Source organism: Mirounga angustirostris, unplaced genomic scaffold, assembly GCF_029215605.1.
Source record: "Mirounga angustirostris isolate CCGP_5_RB_7025 unplaced genomic scaffold, mMirAng1.0.hap1 SCAF_4, whole genome shotgun sequence".
NCBI classification, from domain to species: Eukaryota; Metazoa; Chordata; class Mammalia; order Carnivora; family Phocidae; genus Mirounga; species Mirounga angustirostris.
This window is the reverse complement of record NW_026991712.1, coordinates 17440802-17459046: the sequence shown is the minus strand read 5'-3', so window position 1 is coordinate 17459046 and position 18245 is coordinate 17440802. Positions and strand designations below refer to the sequence as shown.

The 18245-nt window shown below is 50.7% G+C and overlaps 1 protein-coding gene across 4 annotated transcripts in view; it reads left to right on the top strand.

Annotated features, from left to right (window-relative positions):
• The first annotated feature begins 272 nt into the window (after window positions 1–272).
• ZHX2 (zinc fingers and homeoboxes 2) overlaps window positions 273–18245 on the top strand; it is a 155497-nt gene continuing 137524 nt past the window's right edge. For 3 of the 4 annotated variants that reach the window (XM_045895969.3, XM_045895968.3, XM_064587938.1), the window contains exon 1: window positions 273–666. The gene's annotated coding sequence lies outside the window, so the exon portion shown is untranslated. The remainder of the gene's footprint in view (window positions 667–18245) is intronic. The other variant, XR_010410528.1, reaches the window with a different exon arrangement.

The following is an 18245-nucleotide window of genomic DNA, read 5'->3' as shown; positions in this document are numbered from 1 at the left end:
AGTTTGTTGAGCTCATCAGTGACACCTTGAACTTTTCATAAAGAAAATGGGTATTGCACCGGGAGGGTTTGGCCGCGGCCGCCGGGCCGGGTCGTGCTTAATATTCAATGATCTCGCTCGCGCCTCCCCCTCCTCCCCTTGCAGAAATTCCACCGAGTCCGTTACTGGGCTCAGACTTTTAAGTTAATTTACTGCCCCCCCCAACCTCGGCTAGTAACCAGCGCCTTTAGGGCCAGCCTCCCCCCCAGCTCCCGCCTGAAAATGACATTTCGCCGGCGTCTCCGGAGGGGGCTGAATTTCACTTTGTAACTTTCTGCGGAACCCGAGCCCGGGTGGCAGCTCGGGTGGTGGTATCGTATGCAAATACGCATGCTGACGTTACAGATCATGTGGGTTTTGGCGTAGATTCCCCACTGATCGAGACATTTTTTTTCCCCTTTTTTTTTTTTCTTTTTAAAATTTTGGCCACTGTTCCCCGTACGGGGGCTTTTCCTGTCCGTCTGTCTGGCAGGCTGGCCGTGCCCCTCTTTCCCACGGAGCCCGAGCCCGGCGCCCGGTGGGGAGTGGGGAGTGGGTGGGGGGAGCCAGCAGAGTTCCATTTTGGAACGCCCGTGCCGCGTCTCCGCGCTCCCAGCCCGGGTCCCCGCGTCCCCAGCCCCGGCGCAGGTAAGAAACTTCGCCTCGGCGCCCCGCACCCCCCGCCCGGCGCCGCCAGCCCCGAGCCCCGCACGCCCGGCGCCGGCCACTCCAGCCCAACTTTCCCACCGCCGCCGCCGCCGCCGCGGCTCCCGAAAATGTGTTGTTAATGGGACTTGGCCGGGTTTGTGATTGGAAGGGGGGTGCGGAGGGGGGGGGTGCGGGCCCTTTTTGCGGGTGGGAGGAAATAAGAGGATCCGGAGGGGTGGGAGATTTTTTTTTTTAAGAGTTTTGATTACAAGTTTGGATAAATGGGAGCTAGACCGAGGAGGAGGAGGAGGAGGAAAAACATGTCTACGTTTCCCTATGTCGACATAAGCCACAAAAAAATATGGCGTCCGCTTTCGACAGGGCGTTACGTAGACCCGACTCTGTTTTTATTTATTTATTTCGTGGCCGTCTCCCTCTCTCCGTGGCCCAGCTGCGGCGCTTTGTGCAAACGGGGCAGGTCCCGCGGGGACTCCGGCGGGACGTGGCCCGGCCCGGCGGGTTTGGCAGGCAGGGGGGCTGCGTGTGCGAGCTGCCCTCCCTCCCCCGCGCTCCCCTCTTCTCCCCTCTCCTGGTGACGATTCGCCGTACTGTGGTGGCAGGAAGCATGACGCCGTGGGTTGAGGCTGCCTCTCGTCTCGTCGCCGCCGGTGGCTGCGGGCGGCTGCCCGAGCTACCTGCCGGGGGCAGGGCGGGAGCGCGGAGCCGGCGCCCACGCCGGGCTCAGGTGGCGGGGCGCCCGCGTACGGGTGGGGGATCGGGGTGGGGGGGCCCGCTGTCCGCCGCCGGCCGGCCCACGCCCGCGGCCGCCTCTGCCAGCCGAGCCCACGCTCGCCCCCGGAGCGGCAGCTGGCGCTGGCGTCCGCCCCACGAGAGAGAGGTTCATCTTTGTTGGTGTTGCGGCGTCTTTGTGGCTTCCCCAGGACTTGGTATCCTCGCCTTTGCAAACTTGCCCTTTCCCCAGCCCCTTTGCAGGAGGCTGCGGAGACGGAGAGGAGCGGAAAGTTGGGAACCAGTGAGCATCACAGGACCGTCCCCTTGGCCCCGTAGCTGTGCGGAGCTCCGAGGCGGAGGAGGAGGGTGGCTCGTTAGGCTGGGGAGAAAACTTGGGGAAGCCAAGTTGTGATTTGTCCGGGCTTCCACCTGATTGATGGGCTTCAAAGCCAGTGGGGTCTCTGCCTTCAGCTGTTTGGGGATGGCCTTTTGTTTGTCAGGAGGTGGGGGGGAGGAGGAGGGTGGGGGAATAATGACTTTCCCTGGACCCATCTCCTTTGAAAGAGGCGTAATGCGGCGGGCCCGGGGGTCCACCAAGTCTTGTCAGGCCCTAGAGTTCTTCCCCTACCTGGTCTCTGACGATCACCGTATGTCCAAGTCAGCAGCTCTCCGGGTCTGAGGCAGGCCCCGTTGGGCAGGTTTTTGAGGGGCAGGAATCCCTCCCCTTCATCCCTTGGGTAGCTCAGACCTCCCGCACTTACCCTCTTAAAACACCGCGCACACACACTCACACACGCACTCGCACACTCACACTCCTTTATGTAGAGCAGAAATTAATGCCTGTTGAAGTGAAGGGGGTGAGCTTCTGAGAGCTCTTCAAGATTTCAGTCAAAAGGTGATTTTCTATTTATGAGGGCCCTGAGTTTAAGCAGTTCAGTCCCAGGGCAGTAATGTCAAAAAGCATTTGGATGACAACCAAGTGGAATAAATATCTTGTAAAATGGCATGTTTAAAGTAAAAATAGATTAATGGAGCCCTCAAGTGCTTGAATGGAACTAACATAAAGGTTTGATTCAAGTTTAAAGGGAAAATTATATAAAGCTGTATACACATCTTCTTTTAAGGTGGGGGGGTTAGGGAATCTACAAGTAAGATTTAAATGCATCACTGACAGTAACTGGACCTGTGATCTGTGGGAATACTGTTGATGTTGAAAAGCCACGCTTTGATTGTTCTTGTGTGCATGTGCACCTTCTGGCTAGGTTTGATGTCAATGAGGATCCACCTGAAGTTAACAGCTCTTAAGGGGAAATTCAGAGGCCAGGGATTTAGGGTAAATCTGATGTATTAACCAATCCCCATTGAAAGGAAAAGATAAATGACAGTGTTTGTCGGTACTCAAGAAGGGTATTCTGATGGAAGTGCAGTGTATCTTGACCTGCGGAAAGGTGACCCCCACCCCAAGTGTCTCATCTCCATCAGGGCCATGTGATTGAGTAGGATGCCATGCGTTTGACCAAAAGAATAATGACAGTATTTGATAGTGGTTGCTAACATTTACTGTTTTAGTATGCCAGGCGCAATGCTTTATATTCTAGGTGCTTTATCATTTAATTCTCACCCAAACCCAATGAGATAAATACTATTATTATCTTCAGTTTACAGTTGAAGAAACTGAGGCTCAGAGAGGTGAAGAAATTTGCCCAAAGCTGCAGAGCAAAAAGTGAAGTCAGTGTGCCAAGCAAGGCCTTATTTCTTAGCCTTCAACACTCCCGTTATGGCAGCTCTGGGATATGGGATATGGGGAGTCCTCATTAGTATGAAAAAGTAAAGGGACAGGTGTAGGTATGAAAAAGAAGGAACAGTGACCACTGCCCTGGGGTCTGAACTCCAGAATTTTCCTGGGTTTCATTCCTTTATTCATTTACTTAGCAGCTATGTGTTGATTTATTTGTTCATTCAGCAGCTATAATAATCATCCTAATGAGAGCGCAGTCATTGAACGTTTTTATATGCCAAGAACCCTTATAAGTGCTTAGGGTTATTTTGTCTTCATGACAACCCTGTGGGGTAAGTACTGTCATTCTGTCCCTTTTGTAGATGAGGAAGCAGAGGTACAGAGAGGCTCTCCAACTTGCCCAAGACCAAACAGTTAGTAAGTAGAGTGCCCGACCCCAGAACACACTCGCTTCACGCTCCAGCGCACTGCTCTAGACGTGGTAGAGATACTGGGGACGTAGAGCCCCCTACCCTCAATGCAAAACGCTGCTCCAGGCACTAGGAGAGGTTGGCAGGATCCAGACCCCCTACCCCCTAGGAATCTGAGCAGCCGGGCAGGCCAAATCAAGCAGGATTAACTAAGTGCTGTAATTGAGAAGAGTAACTACTGTGGAAGCACAATGAAGGGCGTAATTACTGTGCTCTGAGGGAATCGTGGAGGATTTCCTAAAGGGGGTAGCATCTGAACTGACCCATGGAATGAGGAGGAACAATGTCTGGAGGTGTGTCAGATAAGATTGCATTCAGCTGTTAGCAGCAGAAATCCTAACCACTGGCCACTTAACTAGAGGGGGCTTACTTGTGTCAGACAATAAGAAGGGTGGGTGGGACGACGTAGCACTGGGGACCCAGGCTCTGTCTTTCCACTATGCCATCCTTAGGTATAGGCCTTCGGCCCCAGGTCTATGTTCTTGAGGTGGGAAGGTGGTTGCTGTGTCTCCAGGCTTCACATCTCCAGGCCAGGAAAGAGAAAGCAGGACGAGTGAGGCTTAGAACATTCACCTAGTATGGCTTTACTGTTACATTTGGGAAGAGATGCCTCTCAGGGACTTCTGTCCTTAGTTCATCGGCCAGAACTGTGCCGCCTGGCCGCCCAGGGAGGGACAGTCATGCATTTTGGGGTAGGCACATTGCTGCCATGAACAAATTGGGGTGCGTGGTGGAATGGCTGTTGAGCTGGCAGATCCAGTGTGTGTGGCCTAAGAGGAGAAGAGGAAGAAAGGTTTTTCCGGGAAGGTAGAACTGCGTCCTGGGAGCCATGCCTATTCTGCGGAGGTGGAAAGGGGGGTCCAGGGAAGGTTGTGCAAAGAGATGGTGCCAGACTTGGGGGTGGATGTGGAGGAGGTTGTCTTTTAATCCATAGGTACTGGGGAGCTATGGCAGGTTTCAGAGGAGGGATGTCATGTGTTTAGGAAGGTAAGACTGACAGCGGTGTGCCTTGTGCAGACAAATCAGCTTGGCTCTTATTTAAAATAAAATGAGTTCTGGAAAGTTTTGGACCAAGGGACCAGTTTTGCCTTAGGGCAGAAAGAAGACCGAGTACAATAAGAAAGGGAGGGATGATGGGGAGATGTCTTTTAGGTCCTGTCAGTAGGAATCCAAGATTAACCTGATGTTAGTCAGCTGTTACCAGGAGGTAACTAGATCTCCCTTATCATATCTCAGTTAGTGGAGCTGAAAACCGTGGGGGTAGGTACCATTACTCCCCAAACACTACACTTGGCCTTTCCCCTGACCCTCAGACACCTGGGTCCTACCTGCAGCAGCAGAATAACTTTCGTCATGACCCTTCACCTTTGCTTTATTTTTTAAGGATTTATTTATTTATTTTCGAGAGAGCGAGAGCGCGTGCGCATGCACTCACAGCAGGAAGGGGGGTGGAGAGGGAGAGAATCACAAGCAGACTCCCCAGTGAGCACAGAGCCCAAAGCAGGGCTCAATCTCATGACCCTGAGATCACGACCTGAGCCGAAATCAAGAGTCAGACACCTAACTGACTGAGCCACCCAGGCGCCGCGCTTCACCTTTGCTTTAAATCAAGAGGATGACATCAGAGGGCATCAGAGGGCCTTCTGTCAGGTTCCCCACTCTGGATTCCTCCAGCGAGGACTCACATCCCTGATCCTCTGCTCAATTTAATAGCTTTATGACTTTGGGCTGTTACTTACCTCGCTCAACCTCAGTTTCCTCATCCCGAAAACGGAGATTGTACCAATAGCTGCCTTATGGGTTGTTGTGCAGCTTGAGAAGAAACTTCCGGAAGGGCTTAGCAAAGCACCTAGCCCCGTGTTCAGTACACATCTCCGTTATCACCGTCTTCGGCCCCAGTATCATCATGGTCACTGCCTCGGGACCTCTGGCGTGTGACTTTCTTGCATCCCTGAGGTGCCAAGTGATTAGCATACGTGGATGTTTATCACAGAGTCCAAGACCCAGACTGTCCCCATCTCGTTGCATTCTCCTCCCTCCTCCCCCATGTGCATCCACACTGGTTGGTGGCAGGTTTGAGCAGCCACGGAAATGGAAAGCCTTCCCAGAATATCGCAGTGAGACCCTGGTGCAGCGCTCAGGTACCGTGATGTGCTGTGTCATGGTCACATCCAGACAGCGCAGTTCTGAGAGGATGCTCGGCTACTCACATGCCCCTGTGGTAGACAGTAAAGTAGACATTGCTTTTAGTATTGAAAAGGTAGTTTCGTTTTTAACTGGGGGGAAGAAAAAAATCCCTCCTGCTTCCCCTCCCTCACCCTTCTGTAAGGCCCCCACCCTACATCGAACAGGTTGTGATTTTAAGAACATCCACCCACAATCTGTTTCCTGTTCCTATGCTTACAGTCATGCATTTGAGAAGGGTTGGTTGGCCATGATGTGAGTGTGTGTGTGTGTGTGTGTGTGTGTGTGCGTGTCGACCCCCAAGGAGAAAAACGGTCCTGACAACAGTATATCAGTTCCCACCCAAACTTGAAAATGGAATTTAAAAAGACCAGAGTCAGAACCAGTTTTCTGGCTGACACCTCTCTTTACCCCCCTGGTGAACAGTTTACCTGTTAAAAGCCACAGTTCACACACTTTCTTCCTGCTTCTGCCCCCCTCCAGCCCGCTCGTCCTAGAAACACTTAGTGGAGATTAAATCTTATTACACAGTGTTTCACTGCAATGGTAGTTACCACAGCGAGTCTGCAGTGAATGAGGTGCTTGTACTATTGATCCATGGGGGATCAATGTTAAGGAGTGTGACCGGGGCATTCGCTTTGGTGTAAGAGATCTGTGGTATGTTTTGGGGGTGCACAGGCTTGGTCTGGGATAGAAAAGTGAGAAGCATGTGTTTACTTTTGGGTTTTAAGCCATGCCGGGTTTACCCTGCAGGGGAAAACCAGCAAAATCCTGGGAGCCATTTGCTGTCAAGTTCCAAGGCCTCAGAGAGTAGCCAGATTGAGTTAGCTCCTTCTTTGGGAGGGAATCCTCCCTGTTGGGGGCTCAGGACAGACTCTGTGGGAGAGAGAAGGAGCCTGCCATTGAGAAAGGGAATAGGGAAGACGTGAACAAGAGTTCTCGTTGGCCTGGTGGGGAGGCTGCCACGGCAGCTTCTAGACTCCAAGACATCTGCGGAAAACCGAGGAAGGACCAGGAGTCCAAACTGAGGAGGCAGCATGCATGCACACATTCATGGGTGTGCAAACACGAGGGTTGAGATCAGTGTTGCAGAAAGCCTCCAGAAAAGCACTCCGTGGTGGGGCTGACATTCATGCCCGCCCCCAGCTGTCTTGACCCTCACCCCCTGCCTCGTCTACTCTGACCGGTGAGATGGAACGATTACAGAGTTCCCTATACACCCAGCCACACTGCAAACACATGGCGTTGCCGCCTTAAGAAGAGCAGCATTCCCCCAAACGGAAAGCCTCCCATGTTCCAGGCACTCTGCTACACACTTTCCTTTCGCTTTTCGCCTTCAGTGTGACCATGAAGAGTGTTTCGAGAGCAGGAGTGCAGCCCCATTGTAAAGCCAGGAAACCAAAGCTCAGAAAGAAAGCTTAGGTACTAAAGAAGGTAGGCCGAGTCAGGATTCAGACTCAGATCAGTCTGATCCCAAAGCTGATGCTCTTTGCTGTCACCAGGTCTTTCTGAAGTCTTCTGGAGATGCCCCACCCCAGGCTGGGAGGACGTCTGGACAGAAGGTCCCTTTCAGAATGTGCTTCTGGGCAGTCTGAGTGCTTTTCTGCTAAAGGGGTGTAGGGTGTGGGTGTGCGTGCATGCATGCATGAGTAGGTGTGTGTGTGTGTGTGTGTGTGTAAGTTTAATCAAAACAGAAGAGATTTCCAAATCCATGCTTCTTATCCTTAGTCCCCCAACTCCCCCCTCCCAACCCCCACACCAAGAAAGACAACTCTTAAGCCTCCATCAGTGTCTATAACAGAACATTCTTCAGGGGGCACTGCACCCTTTCCACCCTCTCCTTGGCTGTTAGGGAGAAGGAATCCCAGTGGGCTGCAAGCTGCACTTGGGGACCGAGGAGACTCTGTTGGAGATGCTGAACGCCCTTGGCAGCCAATGGGAGAAGGAGATGGAGGGAGCAGGCGTTGGGAGGATGGAGATGGCTGTGTTGCTGTTTTTATACAATAAAAAGAGGATCATTGTAATTGGGAGCCCTTGAATCATAACACGTCTGCCTATGGCTCTCTCCAGCCGCAGAGCCATTTAGTTAAATAGTGCACAGAAAACTCCTTTCAACCGATATTACCTTCCCACTGTTCTTAAAATACAACACTGAGCTGAATTGCGGTGATGACAAAGCCACCTCAGGCTCCCCTAGCCCCTGGGTGTACCCAGAGCCCCCACGGAATCTCCCTGGCCTGTGGAGGAGGACATTTAGAAATTATTTTCATTTGTACTGCCCCCTTGCCTTTTTGGAAACAGCTCTTTAAGATACTTGCACACAGTCTGGTGCGAGCTAGATGTCACAGCCAAGTTGTTTATGGGGGGCGGTGGCCCGGAAGGGGCAGAGAGAGGCCAGCAGCGCCGGTGGGGATGGAGTGTGTCTTTGCCTTTTGTTGGGGGGCAGTGGGAAATGAAGAGATAATGGACTGACGGCTAGAAGCTGGAAAAGGAGACTGCCCCCCGGCCAAGAAATGGAGGGGAAGGGATGGGCGGTGGCTGCAGGCAGGAGCAGAGAAAACCACAGACCCTCACCTCACCTCCCCTAACAGAGCGCCGAGGGTTCATTATCCTGTAGAAAGGCCTGTTACTTTCTTCTGGGGAACTTTGTGTTACAGAATTAATTATGAGCATGCAGTGAACTTCTGCCAGAGCCAGAAGACTTCACATTGTTTCCAAGAGCAAGGACTCTTGGGCACAGGGAGCCACAGAGTGGAAACCATTTGGCTCACTCCGTGGGTTAATGGTAGACATTCCAAAGATGGAGGGCTGTATTCGGCACTGTGACATTGAACATGGCCTGACTTCAGCACTTTCCGAAGTGGGATTTATGGGTCTAACAGTACAAAGTCTAATGTCCTCTGGGATCTCTGGAGGAGGATGTTGGGGAGCAGGGGATGAGTCTAATGGCAACATGGTACAATAGTAGGATGAGGGAATGTTCTAGCTAGAAGAAACTTCAGGGAGCACCGAGTTAATCTTAGGGAAATCGAGGCGCAGAGAAGTAAGTCAGTTTGCCCAAGAGTACACAGTCATCTGGCAGTATATCACCCTTCCTCGTCTATATGGTCTAGCTTACAGCTCTTGTGTCCTTGCACCTTCCCTAACCACTTCCTTTCCCACTTCTTTTCCTCTGTCTGGCCAGCACGCAGCACCTGCCAGAGGAGGAAAAGGGCATCCCTGCCCGCAGGAAGTTCTCAGTCATTTGGCACTTAGCAACCATAGGGGTCCTCCTGGTGACGATAGGCACCATGCTGAGCACCTTTTGTGGGTCAGTTCATGCAAGTCCGAAGAGATAGAAGAACTCATTTATCTCCATGTAACAGGTGACAAGAGCAGAGTGGAGCGGGAAGCCCTTTGTCCAAGGTTTCTGGGAGCCAGGCAGCCTTCTCCCGCACCCGGGGCTCCTGCATCCCTGATGAGAACCCCTGGTCGAGCCGCCAGCCCGTGCTGAGGACAGCACAAGGATGTGCGTGCATTTGGGGCTTGACAGAGGGCTTTCTCGTGCATAGTTTTTTTCCCCCAATTTATCGAATGCCACCTGTGTGTAGGCTCCTCACGCCGTCACACCATAGCCCAGGCCGTTCGTACAGCGACACAGCTGAGAAGGTGGCGTGAGGGTGGAGCCAGGTCCGTGGAATCCAAGACTGGAGCAGTTTTAGCCTTCCTCATCGGGCATGCTGCAGCCATAACTCCCTGATTGAGGGTCCTCTGGGGGCAGGGACAGGTCACTTAGGGACACCGAATCACCCTGAAGATCCCCCTAAAATTAAAGGAATTGAGGCAGCTTCCAACTAAGCAGCAGATACGTATTTGAGCCTATTGAAGGAGTACCAGTTACAGTTTAGGGGTGCTGTGTGCCAGGCCCCTGTACACGGGTGTTAGCGTTAGCCCGAATTTTAGAAGAGCTTAAGGTACATCCCTTAAAACTCACCCGTTTACAAAGTGTACAGTTAATTGAGTATTTACAGCTGTACAACCATCCCAACAATCTCCTTTTAGAACATTTCCATCATCTCAAAAAGGGATCCTGTGCCCATTGGCCATCACTGCCCAGCCCCCTCTGCAGCCCCCCGGCCCCCAAGCCTTAACAACTTAATCGACTTTCTGTCTCTACAGATCTGCCCTTGCTGAGCATGCCGTATAGGAGAAACCATACAATACGTGGTCTTTTGTGTTCAACTTCTTTCACTTAGCATAGGGTTCTAGAGGCTCATCCGTGTTATAGGATGCATCAGAACTTCATTGTTTTTATGGCCCAATAGTATTCCATTGTGTGACTATGTCTGCAAGGGCCACCATAACAAAATGCGGCAGACTGGGTGCCTTCAACAACAGACATTTATTTTCCCACAGTTCTGGAGGCTGGACGTTCAAGATCAAGGTGTCAGCACATTCGATTTCTTCTGCAGCTTCTCTCCTCGGCTTGCAGATGGCCGCCTGCTCGAATGACCTCACGTGGCCTTTCCTCGGTGCACACACATCCCTGGGGTCCCTCTGTGTGTCCAGATTCCCTCTTCTAAGGACGCCAGTCAGATTGGATTCGGGCCCACACTAATGGCTTTGTTTTAACTTCATCACCTCTTTAGAGGCCCTATCTCCAAATACAGTCACACTCAGGGCTACTGGGGATAGAGCTTCAACATATGAATTTGGGGGCAGGGATACAGGCCAGCCCCTATTTCGTTTATTCATTCACCCATCCACAATTGGGTTTCTACATTTGGGGCTTTGTAATAATGCTGTTGTGAACACGTGTGTAATCTGTGTGGAGGTGTGTTTTCACTTCTCTTGGGAAGATACCTAGGAGTGGAATTGCTGAGTTAGATGGTCACTTTATGTTTAACTTTTTAAAAGGTTTTATTTATTTATTTATTTATTTATTTATTTATTTATTTATTTATTTATTTATTAGAGAGAGAGAGAGAGAGAGAGAATGAGCAGTTGGAAGGGGCAGAGGGAAAGAGAGGGAGAGGGAGAAGCAGACTCCCCGATGAGCAGAAAGCCTGACACGGGGCTCGATCCCAGGGCCCGGAGATCATGACCTGAGCCGAAGGCAGGCGCTTAACAGACCGAGCCACCCAGGAGCCCCTATGTTTAACTTTTTGAGAAACCGCCAAACCGTTCTCCACAGTGGCAGCACCATTTCCCATTCCCGCCAGCAGGGTAGGAGGGTTCTGGTTTCTCCGAGTCTTCACCAACCCTTGGCATTGCCTGAGCCCCATTTTACAGGTGAGGAAACTGAGCACAGTGTGGGGAAGGTCAGTCGCATGGCTAGAGGGCAGAGGAACAGGATTCACACGCCAGTCTGACCAGTAAACTACCCAAAGATGACCAAGCCACAGGCTCTTCCCTGGAGGAGCTCCCAGGCTCACTGGGGGAATGTGTGCATTTGCTGGTCTACACAGCTGACCTAGCTGGACTTGGAACGGTGGGGCCCCTGCTCCCAAGGTGGCTGTGTGAATTCCAAGGGGCAACACCTGTGAAGTACTTAGCACAGCACCTGGCACCTAGGCAGTGCCCTAGAAATAGCTGGCTCATACTGTTGTGTTATCTCTGACCTTCTATACGATGAGGCTGCCTCTGAGTCACTGCAGTTTGAGGGATATCCTTATGCCTTGGATCTATGACTAGGGGCCACGCCCCTACCGCACCGAAGGGGCCATCACCCGGTGAGCAGGAAGTGGCCTGGGATGAAGGAGCTGGCCATCCAGGCTCTCCTCAGACCCGCTGAGCCGGTCCTGGGGGTGGTGGGTCCTGTCCACAGAGCCCAGCACTGGCTCTCCTTGGGCTTCTGGCATTCCCTGGCTGGGCTGTTGACGCTCTGTGTCCGACCCTGCTACCTCCCAAGCCAGAGGGTGATTCCTGTGCTCCCAGGTGTGAGTAAAGACCTGATAGATCACGCTTGGGGCCAAGGTGAGGCAGGGAAGGGTGCTTCGGGGACTTTCTGCAGAATTGACAGCCCCCTGGTTTTCCCCCAGCTGGGAGAAAGGGCCCTTTCAGTGGCCTTGGTTATAACCAGATCAGCCTGCTGCTTGTTCAGAGTGGGGAGGGGTGCACTGCTTGACCCTGGGAAGGGGATTCGTGGGATCAACGTCCAGATTTCTGGATATAGAAAAGATACGTGCCAGTTACAGAAATGATAGAAACGTGTGGTTCTAAAACCCCAAATCTGATCATGCTTCATTATCCTTCTAAAAACCTCCCCATGTCACTGGTTGTCCAGGAGTCACAAGCCCAAATCCTTTCAGGGGCTTTGCAGGTCATATACAAGAGTGAAGGGATGGAGTAGAGGGTGGTAGCAAGTGGTGGGGAGTGGGTCAAAGTGGAAAGCCTAAGCCCAGTCTAAAGGCATTCAAAATCCATTTTTTTTCCAATGTGCTTTTCTGTCCATTCTAATGAGGACCTCCAGTTAGTAACTTCTAACCCATAGGATCAAGTCCACAAATCCCTGAACCTCGCTTTACCAGGCACGTCCTGCTATAACCAGTTGCCCCCAGCCATATGCCCCACACTTCAGCCCTGCAAGACTGACCCCTAAACCTCGTGAGCCATCCTCTCTCCTCTTCCTTTCCGCACATAGATCCTCTTCCCGGAAAGACTCCTCCCCCAAACTCAGCAAGACCTACTCATTCCTGCTAGAGAGAGAACTTGCTCCCTCCTCTGAGAGAGACTAGTGTGCGGCAGAAATAACCCCTCAGAAATCTTAGCATGTGGATTTTGATCCATGTGCATGTCTGTCCCCCTGAAAAACTGTGAGTCACCCCTGCACCCCAAGGGAGGGCTTCCTATTTGTCTTCATGTTCCCAGCACCAGCGCGAGGCTGGCCCACTGAGTAGGTTCAAAATGAATGTTTCTCATGTGATTGGACTGTTACAGGTATGAGTAAAGGACCCTTTCACCGGAGCCTGTTGGGGGGCCGGAGCTCTAGGTCCGCACAAGGTAGCAGAAGGCACTGCTGCTCGCTGCTGCCCCCGGTGGCAGGTCCGGGACAGTCCCTGGACCATTTTGTAACAGGAAGCCGTGGAGGAAGCTTCCGTCCCAGGCTGGTTTTGTCCCAGATTCAGGATCTTTGGGCCAAACTCTGCCAAACTCCCTGCCTCACTGGCTCCGCCCCACCGCCTCGTCTGGACCTCTGGCCTCTGTGTGCAGCCTGGATCCAGTTCCTCCCTCTGACTTGTCTGTCCCCTCTGTATCCTCTTGGGAACACTGTCTTCACCTTCCCATATGGTACCTGCAGCAATTTCACAGGTGGTGGCGCACGGTCTTTCCACTGCTTCCAATAGTAAACTGTCTTTTCTTTTTTTTTTTAAGCAAGTTTAAACTTGAGACCAAACTCTACTGTCAAGGTGATAGAGAGGAAGGAAACAAACTGATTGAATGCCCGCTACGTGCCAACCATTGAACCAAGCATGTTGTGTACTCTACGTTGTTTTAAATTACTTAATTCTCCCAGCAGCCCCACTTGGTAGACGTTTTTATACCTATTTTATGGATGAGGAAATTGAAGCGTCAAGAAATTGACTTGCCTGAGTTATACAGGAAGTGGCCGAGCTGGCATTAAGGGCCGGGTCTGCATGACATCAGGCCCCAGGGACTTACCACATCACAATGCTGGAGTGTTAGGTAAAGAGTATTAAGAATCTGTGTGGGGGAGCCTGGCTGGCTACGTTGGAAGAGCATGGGACTCTTGATCTCAGAGTCGTGGGTTTGAGCCCCATGTTGGGTATAGAGATAACCAAAAAAAAAGAAAAAAAAAAAAGTCTGTTGTTAAATGCCTTAGCAAATGGGATACCAGGGACACTGGTTCTATATTCCCTTCTAGGGTTCAGGATTTTGCTTATGAAAAGCTGCACAGATAGAATTACTACCAGGAGCCTCTTCTCCCTTTCCCTTACAAGGTGCTTCTTAGCACTAATACAGCTTCTCATTCTCAAGATACCTGTCCTCTTGCAGTTTTGTCACCAATCCCCCCACTTCGGGGAGGGAAGAAAAAAATACCTGCCACGAGAGAGATGGCCACATTTAGTAAATCTTAACCTGCTGGGCCATCTTATGTAATGGGAAGATGGTCTCGCTGAGATTTCAGTCTGGAGAAGAACTGGCCCTTCTGGGACAAACATGCATGGACCCTCTGGAATGGCACTGAATAAAGATACAGGAGCAGTCAGGTTAGGCTAACCTATGATGCCGTGACAAGGAAACCCTCAGATCCTACTGCCTTAACAAAGCAAGGTTTATCTCTTACCCTTGGGAAGTGTGCTGAAGGCCAACAGCTCGACGAGGTAACTTTCTTCCAAGCTAGGACTTAGGGATCCAGGCTGCTTTGATGTGGTGGCCACATCATTTGAAACAGTTGGCTTTCAGGCTGCTGGAGCATAGGAGAAGAAAATTCAAGGGTCCCCTACACACTCTTTAAAGGTATCACCTCTACTCACAGGACCCTGCCTATCTCCCTGTCTCTAGGATGCTGGGAAACCAAGGGGTGGGGTGTGGTATGTGAATGTTTCGTGAGTAATACGTATTTCTATCCCTTGAAACCCAGGACTGGCTGTCATACTTCAGGAAATCATTGTTCCTCTCAGCCTTGCCGAGTATCAGGGAGTAAAGAGGATCAGTGGCAAAGCCCAGACTCGAACACAGCTTCCTGACACCTAGTCTGGTGCCATTTTTGCTCAATTGCCTCACCCAGCGGGATGTGGAGGAGTGGTCCTGATGCTCGGAAGGCCCCCCAAACATTGAAAATAAGAAATTTTTGCAACATGTTTACCTTTCCTATATTTCAGAGAACACCATTACAATTTGGTTTTACATTGAACGTCCAGTGTGGCCTAAAGAAAATGAACTTTAATGAGCCCCTAGTTACTGCCAAGCACTCGTGATGCTGAGCACAAGAATAACTCTGGTGGCCAGCATTTACCTCGAGCATGCAATGTGCCAGGCAGATTCTCAGCTCTATGTGGATTAATTTATATACTCCACCCAAGTCCCCTAGGAGGTGCTTACTCTTACTTTCCTCCCGCGAGAAGCCTGATTATCTGCATGTAACAGATAAGGAAACTCTGAGGTTCTGGGAGGTGACATAGCTATGAAGCCCAGCTTCACAGGCAGATCTAGCTGATTCCCAAGCCAACCTTCAATTTGTGAGGTTGGGAGTACGTTGAGGGATGCAGGAAAGGCCAAGGATTAAGTAGCAGTGCTATTCACACGAGTCGTTGAATGCTTTGGGGGTATCCAGCCATGCCTATCCATTGCAAGGTGTGCCGGAAATGTTCTGGATGCTGGACGCTTGTTTATCCATACAGGAAATATTCAAGCACCTACTTTGCATCAGATGCCGTGCTAAATACTAGAGATACTACAGTGGTGGGCGAGATACTGCTTTCAATCTGGACTTACGTCTTTCTCTGTGGGACTTTTTTAGATTTAATTTAAAAATGTCCTTGAAAGATAACCTTCAGAACCTCGATCATTCCTGCCCAGGAATGATCATGTATTTGAGTTTTGGCTTCAAAAACATGGCATGTGGCAGCTGGGCTCTACTTGGACAGTCAGGACCCTCTGCAGCCAGTTGATCCTTTGATTAACCAGCCCAGCCTCTGCTGGTTACCCACTTTGCACTAGTTCGTGTCTCCGTCAGCCAACCAATAATAAAGCCAACATTTGAGATTACCTGGTCTGCCTCTCTGATGTTTTGTAGTAGGGGAACCAAGGCTCCCTCTAGGTTGTGAAATGCCCAAGGCCCTTCTGCTTCTTTAAAATGTGTCAGTATCCAAGCTCCCTGCAGAACAACAGATTTTACCAGTGATACATAAAGTGTTCCTCCCTCTTGTGCACTTCTGCTCAAGAGTGTTAAGGATACAGTGTTTTAGCCCTCATAGGCACATGACACCTTTGACCTTATTAGGCCTTTTCACTACCCCAGTGCCCAGGGCAGGAGAGCTGACAGCCTCATCCGCTGAGCCCCCAGACTTAAGGGGGTGGTTAAGGCAGCAGGCCATTCTTCTCTCCATCCCAGAGAAGGTAAAGGACACGTACAATGTCAAATTATTAGCCATGGAACCTGAGCTAGAACCCTGTGCTTTTTGCTTGTGCTTCACTGTGTGTGTGTGTGTGTGAGAGAGAGAGAGAGAGAGAGAGAGAGAGATTTTCTTGCTTGTTTTTCAATATTCAGTTTTTATGTCAAGTTCTCTGGCAAAGCTAATCATTTTAGACTTCCAGTGTCAGGAGGTGGGGGGTGGAGGGGAGATAATACATAGAGAAGTATGTCTATTAAATGGTTTTGGAGAACTTCATATTTTTCCACTCAGGGTTTGTTTAAATTGTGGTGTTTCGGCCCCCAGAAAGTAATAGTCTGACTTGGTTAACTCCTGGGAGGGGAGGACTTGGTTTTCGTGATGTTGGTAATCCGATGAGGGAAACTGCAGGGCTCGATCTCCCTAACTGTGAGCAGCTTTCTGTCTAGGTGACGGGGCTGGATCCTGGGGTGTGGGCAGCCTCCCTCATTCTGAGATTCTGGAGGAGTTCTGTCCTCCTACTGCCCACCAACCTCTGCTTTGCATGAATAACAGGCATTTGAATTTACTTATGAGAAGAACAAGATGCCTTTGACTCCTCTCGCTCATCTGGAATAGCTAGAGTCCGTGTGTCTTGCAGGTCAGATGACCTTGACCATGGAAGACACCAGCCATCATTATGCCTCTTTCTTCCCAGCTCCATCCTATCCCACCTTCCTCCCCATCCTGGGTTCACATGGTCGTTGGACCCAGGGTGCTGGTGGCCCCTGGCTTTTCTGCTCTGCCAGGCATCCTCCAAGGAAGCTCGTGCCAGGCCTAGAACGCCTTCCGGGAGGGGTGTTGGACAGCACAGCGGAGCCCCGGCCCGTGGTGGCCACCCCTTGTGCAGAGTAGTTGCTCAGTAAATATTTGTGGAATTTCTGAGGCAGGCAGCACCCATGAGCACCCCATGACCCAGATCTGGGACACAAGCTGTTGGAGATTTGGCACATGGGCCATTTGTTCTGGCAACAAATGAAGCATCTTTGCACCACATGTTATCGGTGACCCTAAGTGCAGGTTACCAGCGGAGGCTGCCTTAGTCAGGAGAATAGTTAGTGGTCACTTCTGAGCCAAGGCTTTGCCCAAGGGAGGAGAGAGCGGTGGGGGCGTGGAGGGAGGAGGCAGGCTGGGAAGGACAGAGGATGAAAATCACATTAAACTGCAGGAGCAAAAGAACAAAGAACACAGGTTTCCTTAAACCCAGGTGAAAACCAGGTGAGAGGCTTGCCTGAAAGACTGACAAAAACACAAGAAAAACCTGCAGCTGGAAGTTCTATCATGTGTCGACAGGTGCACGCACACGCACACACACACACACACACAGCCAAAACACAGTACAGCTAAAAAGTGTCATGTTTTTGAGTCCTTTGTATTGTGGACAACTTTAATAGCAGAAAATACACATTGAACTAATTGTTTCGTAAGTTCTGAGTTATAGATACTCAACTCTGCAAATCAAGGCTTTCAATGAATGAAGAGACTATATTGTGTAGTGTTTGTTTAAAATAACAGCCCGTGAGAAAATTCTTAATCCTAGGTTTGCAGAGAGGCTCTATGTATTGCTAATTACCTACTTCATTAGGGGCACCTATGATAACATTCTCAGGGTATATTGGGCAAAGTATCGGGTTTTTTTTTTAAGATTTTATTCATTTATTTGACAGAGAGATAGAGAGAGAGCACAAGTAGGCAGAGAGGCAGGCAAAGGGAGAGGGAGAAGCAGGCTCTCCGCCAAGCAGGGAGCCTGACATGGGACTCGATCCCGGGACTCCGGGATCATGACCTGAGCCGAAGGCAGACGCTTAATCAACTGAGCCATCCAGGAGCCCCCAAAATATTGTTTTTAATAAAATTATTACTCTAGTAAACATATTCCTGCAAATTTCCCCTAATGCCCCTTTTTATGAAATGAGTTTCATTGGTTGGGACTTGACTTCCGTGAGAAAGGCCTCACGGGCAGGATTTTGACAGGGAGCTGGGAACACAGGGGAATGCTTTCATTTCAGAAGGGAACTGGAGAAACTAAGGAAGCAGAGATGTTTGGTAGTGTCCTCCCACCCCCCAAATGCGCATTTGGAGGAGAATGGCTGTCAGTCCTTGGCTGTCTTTCTGTTCAGATGCATCGACATGGAACTGCTCCACTATTATGGAATGAGTATGCGGTCTGAAAGAAATTCCGTGCACAGATGCGGATCGGGAGGCCTGGGGGCACCCAGCTCAGCCACCCAGTACCTGCTGACGTAGAGCGGGTCATTTATTCCCTCTCGAGCCTCAGTTTCCCTGCTTGTAAAGTGGGGGTAGCCTTACAGCCTCTGAGTCACTTTCCTTCTCCAGAGGCCGTAGGGTAGGTTCTTCTCT